At 39.4% G+C, this 8,523-nt stretch overlaps 1 protein-coding gene across 1 annotated transcript in view; it reads right to left on the reverse strand.

Annotated features, from left to right (window-relative positions):
* LOC138170715 (serpin B6-like) overlaps positions 1–5,782 on the reverse strand; it is a 26,898-nt gene extending 21,116 nt beyond the window's left edge. Inside the window, exon 1 of the mRNA XM_069100212.1 lies at positions 5,646–5,782. The gene's annotated coding sequence lies outside the window, so the exon portion shown is untranslated. The remainder of the gene's footprint in view (positions 1–5,645) is intronic.
* Positions 5,783–8,523: the final 2,741 nt, after the last annotated feature.

The following is an 8,523-nucleotide window of genomic DNA, read 5'->3' on the forward strand; positions in this document are numbered from 1 at the left end:
AGAGAGAGAGAGAGAGAGAGAGAGAGAGAGAGAGAGAGAGAGACGTCCTAGAAAATCATGCTTGAGATAAGGTTCAAGGGAAATTAGGGATGCTTAGAGGTCAAGATGAGGAGGGAGTATATTCTGTGCATGAGAGACAATCTGCACAAGGGCAGAAAGGCTATAAATGTAGTGTGATATATGCAACATTGCAAGACTCCAGTTTGATTAGACCATAAAGTCTGTAAAAGGAAATTTTTTACACATATATCCAGAAATGTGTGAAGAGCTTTAGATGCTAAACAGAGGAGTCTGAATCTGATCCTAGAGGTGATATGAACCACATATACAGTAAAAATGTGTGTGCCTGTGTGTCTATATTTACGTATATGTGTATGTACATGTATGTATACATACCTGTGTGTGTGTGTAGCATATGGTAGTTAGATGGGGCAGTGAATGGAGTGCCAGGCCTGGAGTCAGACTCATCTTTGAGTTCAAATCCAGCCTCAGACAATTCCTAGCTGTATGACTCTGGGTAAATCATTTAACCCTGTTTGCTTCAGTTCTTCACCCTGTAAAATGAGCTGTAGAATGAAATAGCAAACCACTCCAGTATCTTTGCCAAGAAAACCTCAAATGGGATCATGAAGAGTTAGACATGACTGAAAGTGACTAAACAACAGCAAAAAGGAAAATATAACTATATCTCTCTCTGTGTATAGATCATGTATAGAGACATGATATCTCCCCATCTCCCTGACAGAATGTAAGCTCATTGAGGTCAAGGATTATTTCATTTCTTTTCTATCTTTGCATCCCTCATGTCTAGCACAGTGCCTGGTACATATTAGGTGATACTTATTGATTGATTAGTTGAGGAGCTGCTTGCTGGTAAAAGGACAAGGAATGCAATATCATCCCTGCTCCTCTATTTGGTTCCAGAGCTGAAAATCTATCAGTCCATGGGCCCAATATTTGTCCATAGTGAGTCTGGAGTAGGTGCAGCAAGCTAGTCAAACCTCTATGTCACTTTGGCAGCTATGGGGAAGATGGAGTTGAGTGGAGAGAAATTTGAGACAGTGAGACCAATTAAGAGACTATTGTAATAGTACAGGTGAGAGGTGACAAAGACTAGGGTGGTGGCTTTTTAGGTAAAGAGAAGGCGATGGATGTTATACATATTGGAGTGGTAAACTGGACATCGGACTCATCAACAGATTGGATATGTGGGATGAGGGAGAGAGAGAAGGTAGGTTATGGTGCCTCTAAGGTTGAGAATCTAGTTTACTGGAGGGATGTTGGGACTCTTAAAAGAAAGGGGGAAGTTAAAAAGGGGGTGGATTGGAGAGGGAAAGGAAGATAATGAGTTCTGTTACAGAGTCCTTCAGCAAACGGTACCATGTGAAAGCCACACATTGCACCAGTGTTAGTCATACAAATGGTTATTGGCAACCAGTTTGCATTCATGTTTTTAATTCATGGCTTAAGATTTGTACAATAAACATATGACTCACATAGCTATAACAAAAAATGTTTGACTTTTTAATAAAAAAAATAAAGAATCAAGAAGAGAAGACATTGGAAAAATTAATCCCAGATGGCTAATTAGCAAAGCAAGAAGGGCTATGGCAATGAAAAGGGGAAAATAGGCACATTTCTTTTAGGATTAAGAAAAGGCAACAATATCAAGAAAAGATGTTAGGATTAGTGGAGGGGGTACAATCTTGCTGGATGAGATCACAGAAACTGTTTTCCTTCAGGGTAGACCAGTTCTCACATTTTACAGATGAGGAAAAGAGATCAGAGAGGGGAAGCCAGTTGCACAATGTCACATAGCTATCACACTAAAGTCACCAACGGGCACAGCTTGTGATTTATGGTCTTTATAAGTAGGCATCTTAACTCATCTGTAATTGCCCTGATAAGGAGCTTTACTGTAACATAAAGAAAACATTAAACTTTTAAATGCTATTTTCCAATTGGTTGAAGTTGGAATGTATTTTGAGACATACCAAATTGAATTATATAGCTCTCAGATATAATTAATCAGAAGCCTTCCTGTTAGGGAACAAGCCTTTACTTCTCTCTATAGGCATGGCCTGTTCTTTTCATTGAACATTTAAAGTATTTTGGTTTCATGAGATTATAAAGATACGTTTCTGGAAGACCCATTTCCTGGGGCTTTCTGGGTAATTAGTTATCGATAAGAATCTAGAGAAGTGGGCAGAGCTGACAAAAGTGAGCCTCAGGTATGGTACTCAGAGAATGTCAGCTATCAGTGTAATGCTAATGAGCTGAGAATTGGCAGTGTGTTGTGGGCAAAAGAGCAAAACTTAGTGTTCATCCCAAGAACAAATGCTTTGAAAGACAAAGAGAAAAAGTTATGCTTCTACCTGTCAGGTTAGATTTACTGAGATCAAAACTACAAAGTATCTATTATAATGAGATATATGGAACTCAGGAAGACCCGAGTTCAAATGTGAGCCTGGGCAAGTCACTTAAAACTCTTAGTGCCTCAGTTGTTCATCTGTAAAAGGAGGGGGTTATGTTTGATAGTTTCTAACATTCCTTCCATCTCTATTCTATGATCTTGGGGAATAGCTGGTGGCACAGTGAATAGAGTGCGAGGCCTGGAGTCAGGAAGACCTGAGTTCAAGTCTGGCCTCAGATACTCACTAGCTGTGTGACTCTGGGCAAATTAACTGCTGTTTCCTCCGTTTCTTCAGCTGTAAAACTGAGATAATAACTACCTCATGGGATTGTTGTGAGGATGGAATTGGATCATATTTGTAAAGCTTAGCACAGTACCTGGCACACAGTAGGTACTGTATAAATTCTTATTGCCTTTCTCCTCATCTTATGGTCCTACGATCTGATTCCTGCATCACCACTGCCTCTCTCACCACTATTACAGCCCCTACCCCAACCCTCTGGTCTTTGCTGCCCACATACCTCCACCCCTATCAAATCTGCTCCATTGTTAGGTAATGTTACTTCAATTCAATCAAAGACCCTTACCAGCCACCTACATTTGTGATCAAATACCAGCCCAAGTAACTCAGGTACTGACTGACAAACAAACCTAGACCTGATACAATCCTGAAAGCATACCAGCTCAAGATAGCATTAACATTATGTTTTTTTTGGCCTTCAGGGAGATTGGGTCCAGATGTTATTCTAGAAAAAAACAGATGAAGAAACCTAGATCTTTACCTAAGGACCAAACTAATGTTAACCTACTAGTGATTCTGTGCCTGCAGTCTTTGAAGGCACAGAATGAGACAAAGGAAGAATCCAGAAATGTGGTAATTTATGTATCAAATAAGGCAGCAGTGCAGAAGAAGTGGACTGACTAGTCCTGGTGTGGTGTTGTCTCTCTCTGTCTCTCTCCTTCTGTCTCTCTCCCTCTCTCTCCCTGCCTCCCCCCTCCCCACTCCAGGACTCACTAATGCTGACCAGGGAAAGCAGATAGGATATGCTTAGGCAGCGTGGTAGTACCCCAATTCTGGGAGCTCACACTATGGGGGTCAGATTTACTGCTGACATTTGATTTTCCTTAAGTCACTGCAGTTCAGAACTCTCAAATTTAATCAATCCACTGGCCTTGGCCTCCCTGGTAGCAGGGATTACAGGCGTGTACCACCAGCACCAGCCTACTTCTTCTTGAATCCTTGCACTGGGTCCTTCTTTGATCCACAAATTCCTGTATTTTAGGGACATTACTTTATCCCATTCCATGCTTTCATAGCCTGTAGTCACAGAATCCCAAAATCTTAGTTCAACCAATTCAAACAGTTCAACCAATGCTAGAGCAAGAATCCACTATGTATAATCCTTAATAAGTAGGCATTCAGCTTTTGTTTGTTTCTCAGGAAACTAACATAAACTAAAGGAAGAAAAGTTTAAAATCCATTAATACCACCATGTCTTCTTAAAAAATATATATATATATAAACTGTTATCTAGCTATGGCTTCCCCATCCTATATGTCCTATAACTTTTTAAAATATTTTGTGGATCTTTTGTTTTTAACATCACTTCATTTTTTTCAATATATGTCATCCCCCCTTCCCAGAGAGACATCCATCCTTTATAACAAAGAATAAAAATGAAGAAAAACTCAGTGAAACTAACCAACCTATCAAACAGCTGCAGCATTAAATGCAGTTTTCCACACTCACAGTCTCATACATATACTACAATTTAAAAAAAAAAACCTCAAGTGCAGTATTTTACACTTAGCTCTGTTACATTTCATCCTGATAGATTTGGTCCATCAGTAGACCATGGTAAATTCTTTGGGAATTTTACTTCTGTTGTCTACAACTATAATAATAAAAATATTGACAGGTACCATCTGCTTTTACACAAGGAATTGATGAGAAGATTAAACAGGACAGGGACAAGAGAAGTCTCCAAGGCAATCCTCTTTAGAATATCCCCAACAAAGGATCAGAAAGCCTCTGAATAAAGAATGATCTCTAGGACCACACAAGACATACAAGATCGACGTACTGGGCCTGGAGTCAGGAAGACTCAAGTTCAAATCTGACCTCATACACTTACTAGCTGTGTGACCCTGGACAAGACACTTAATCTCAGTTTCCTCAACTGTAAAGTGGGGATAATAATAGCACCTACCTTCCAGGGTTGTTGTGAAGATTGAATTAGATAATATTTGTAAAATGCTTGGCACATAGTCGGGAAGTATGTATGTGTGTATGCATGGATATATATGCATATATGTGTATACATATACATACACATATATATGACCTATGTTATACATACGTATATGTGTGTGGGTGAATATATAATGTATAAAAGTGTAGGTAAATACTATTCTCCTTCTCTTCAAGATGATAATACAGATGGATAGATAGATATACTTATTCACTTCACCCCTTCTCTTTCCAAGTCCACTTTTTAAAATATCTGATTATTAGCAAGTTCTTTGAAATTGAGATTTCCAGTTCTGCAACTTTAAAACTCATTGCTTCTAGTTTTGTCCACTGTATCCAAACAAAGTCTGATTCCTCATCCATCCACAGGGCTATGATGTGCCAGGGTCATAGCCTGTAATGCCAGGCCTGTCCAACCTACTTTGGACCACACAGAAGTACACCTCTACTGAAGTGACAACAGAACTCAGGTGGGGAGAACTTCACAGGGTCCATTTTCCAGATGTTCTCTTCTTCCTCCCATCTCTGGCCTAATAGTTGAAGTCCCTCAAAATGATACCCCTTACTCTCAAAAACCATATGAAACCAAAAAGAGCTTCCAAAGTAAAATAATTTTCATTCCAGTCTAACCACAGTCAGAACTAAACAAAATCAATGAAAACCTCAAAGTAAGCAAAACCCCTGGCTCCTTCCCCAAGCTCACTTGATAGTCATGCACAGACAAAATGGGTGGCCACCTAGAGCTACTATGCTGAGCAGGGAGGATGATGCTGCCTGAGACAACAGACTCACAGACCACCCGAATAAGTTGGTTCTCTCCCCGTTTTTCTTGCCCTCCTCACACAGACTTCCTTTCCTGGCTCTCACCCACTGAGCTCAGCATAGCTCAGCCCCTCCCTTCCTGCACCCAGGTCTGTTACAGAGTAGGGAAGCAGATGTACAGGTGTGAGACCCGAGTGATTAAGTCTCCCTATACTATACCAGGATTCGGGCTGCTGTTGCTGCTGCTGCCACTGCCCCTGCAGTCGTCCTCTGCCTTATCCCACAGGCTGTAGCCTTAGGCCCTGCAGATGCTGCTGCTGTTGCTCTGGGTGTGAGAGGTGGAGGGAAGGAAGTGGAGTACTTCGTGCTAGTACTACTTAGAGCTGAGGGAGGCTGAGTCAGAGGAGCGGATGTTGATTCTGTGCCCCAAATTCGGGGTGGTGTGATGGAAAAGAATACTGGACTAATTGCTATGACATGGGTACAGAACCCACTTGGTTTATTAGCTGAGAGGCCATTGACAAGTCATGCTTTGAACTTCAATTTCCTGATCTATCAAATCTGGATAATAATAATGCTCCTCTTACAACTTATTTTTCAATGGGGAATAAATGAGATTATAGAAACACTGTGTGCTATTATGATGTGCCCAGGAGGGTGGAGCACAGCTGCAGAACATCTGGCCTGAGCAGAGACTGTCTGGGGCTGGCCAGCAGCCAACACAACTTCAATCCCAGATCAGAAGACACTGCACCTAGAGGCAGCTTTTGTGGTAGAGTTTAAGAAACTCTGGATTAAGGATCCACCTGTGGCCTGTGGGACCAAGAAGTTTCTGGCTGTCAGGTTTAGGAACAACATTGAGGTGGTTGTGTATGTATGTATATGCATACGTGTACATAATCATACACATACCCACATTTCACCTGAGGCTAATAATCTTCACTTAGTATGTGGGACAGGGAGATCAGACTATGAAGCTCACAATTTGGGCCCTGAGTTCGTGAGATAAAAGAGCGGGTAAAATTCAATGTGAAGGTTGGGGAAAATAGTTGGGATTGGCAATGATAAGTTCTAGGAAAGGGGCTTCTGTTTTCTGTGAACTTTTAAATAATCTATTTTGATAAATATATTTTAACATCATTAGTTTCCTATTTAATCCTATGTATTTTATTTTATTCATTTAAAAGCATTTTTTTTCCAGAAGGGGTCCAAAGACTTCACTGGACTGCCAAAGGAATTCATGACACAAAGTTAAGAAACCATGCTCTAACAGAGGTAGCCAACTCAAATAAAATGTATAACCAAGGGCAACATATTGACTCAGAAAACCATAAATTAATATTATCTACATTGTATCTTATTTTTGATTTGTTAAACATTCCCCAATTATATTTCAACCTGGTTCCCACTGCACTTGGGAGTTAAGGGCCACGTGGCCTTGAGTTTAACATTTTTACTAGTATATGAGATATTAAGAGAGAAGGAGGAAAAGAAATAGGAGATAAGAGTAAATTTTAACTTTACTTTTTTGGTCCTTAGGGCTGGTCCCACTCCTGAGGAACTGGATACTTCTACCCCTACTGGTCTTGGAACTTTGCATTTTCTCTGATGAAAGCAAGCTATAGGTTAGTGGAGAGAAACTTGGCCTGGAAGGCAGGAATCTTGGGTTCTGCTTCCAACTATGGCACAAACAAATGTGTAAACTTGGGCAAGTTATTTCCCTTCTCTAGCCCCAATTTCCTTATTTGTCAAAATAGGAGGTTCGACTATATGATATCTAAACTCATTTCAACTTTTAAAAAATCAGTTATTTTCCTACCAGGCTTGTCCTGCTTCTATTTGGTGGGGTTTTAAGCATTTCTAGGTGCTTTGATAAAAATTAAGAGTTACAAAGACCTAGAACCTCACATGACCTCACCATCTTTTTACTCCTACCTTATGAATACAATGATCACTTCTGAACTTAAATATTGTATATTATAGACAGAGTAAACATTTGAAAAGAGTATGGTCCTCAGTGTCCCCAGTACGTAGTAAACCCCTAATATGTGGTAGGTACTTAATAAATCCTTATTCATTGATCGATCTGTAAAATGAAAGGTGGGACTTTGAGTGGCTCCAATGTTCCTTGAATCTAGTGTGGTTTACCACATACACTGCCTACATCTTACTTTTCCAAGTCAGGAACCCTCTTTCTGCTTCTCAGTGAACAAGAATACAACAACCTTTCCTTCCCATCACCCAACACACAAAAACATATATCATGTATATGATATATAGTTGGCTTGCTACTATTCTACTATGACTGAAACCTTAACCTCCTCCTAAGCCTTTCTCTCTATAAAATGGACCAGCTCAGTATCCCATTTCTGGTTAATTTGTGAAGATAAAACTAAAAAAAGTTTTCTGTGAATTAAGAAAAATAGATGTGGGGGTGTGCTACAGATATGAAATGCTGCATGAACTTTCAGATGAGGTTTTATTAGTTCTACTTAAGAGATCTGTAATGAATTGAGACTGATCTGCAAATATATGTAATGTAAAAACAAAATGTCAATAAAAACTTAAAAAGAGAGAAAGAGGACTGAGAGAAAGCCTTTGGACTAAGAGGTTAAAAGAATGTTGGCAACCTTTGAGAGAAGTGTTCTTTTTTTTTCTTTAACATTTATTTTAAAAAATTTTGAGTTCCAAAATCTTTCCTCCCACTTGCCCCTTCCTTATCCATTGAGAAGGCAAGCTATATGATAACAATTGTATGTCTGAAGTCATGCAAAATATATTTTCATATTAATGAATATTTCATTATTTTTTAATTTTAATTAATATTTCCATATTAATTGGAAAAAACAAGAAAGTGAAAAAAGTGTGCCTCAATCTGTACTCTCTAGAAACAGAGAGCTTTTTTCATCATGGATCCTTTGAAATTGTCTTGGATTGTTACCTTCATAGTAGCTAAGTCTTTCACAGTTGATCACTATTACAATATTGCTGCTCCTGTGTACAATGTTCTCCTGGTTTTATTCACTTCATTTTGCATCAGTTCATGTAAATCTTCCCAGGGTTTTCGGAAATCAGGCTGCTCACCATTTTTTATAAC

The sequence above is a fragment of the Petaurus breviceps genome, unplaced genomic scaffold, assembly GCF_028583685.1.
Source record: "Petaurus breviceps papuanus isolate PSGF00001 unplaced genomic scaffold, PetGlider_PUasm1.0 38, whole genome shotgun sequence".
NCBI classification, from domain to species: Eukaryota; Metazoa; Chordata; class Mammalia; order Diprotodontia; family Petauridae; genus Petaurus; species Petaurus breviceps.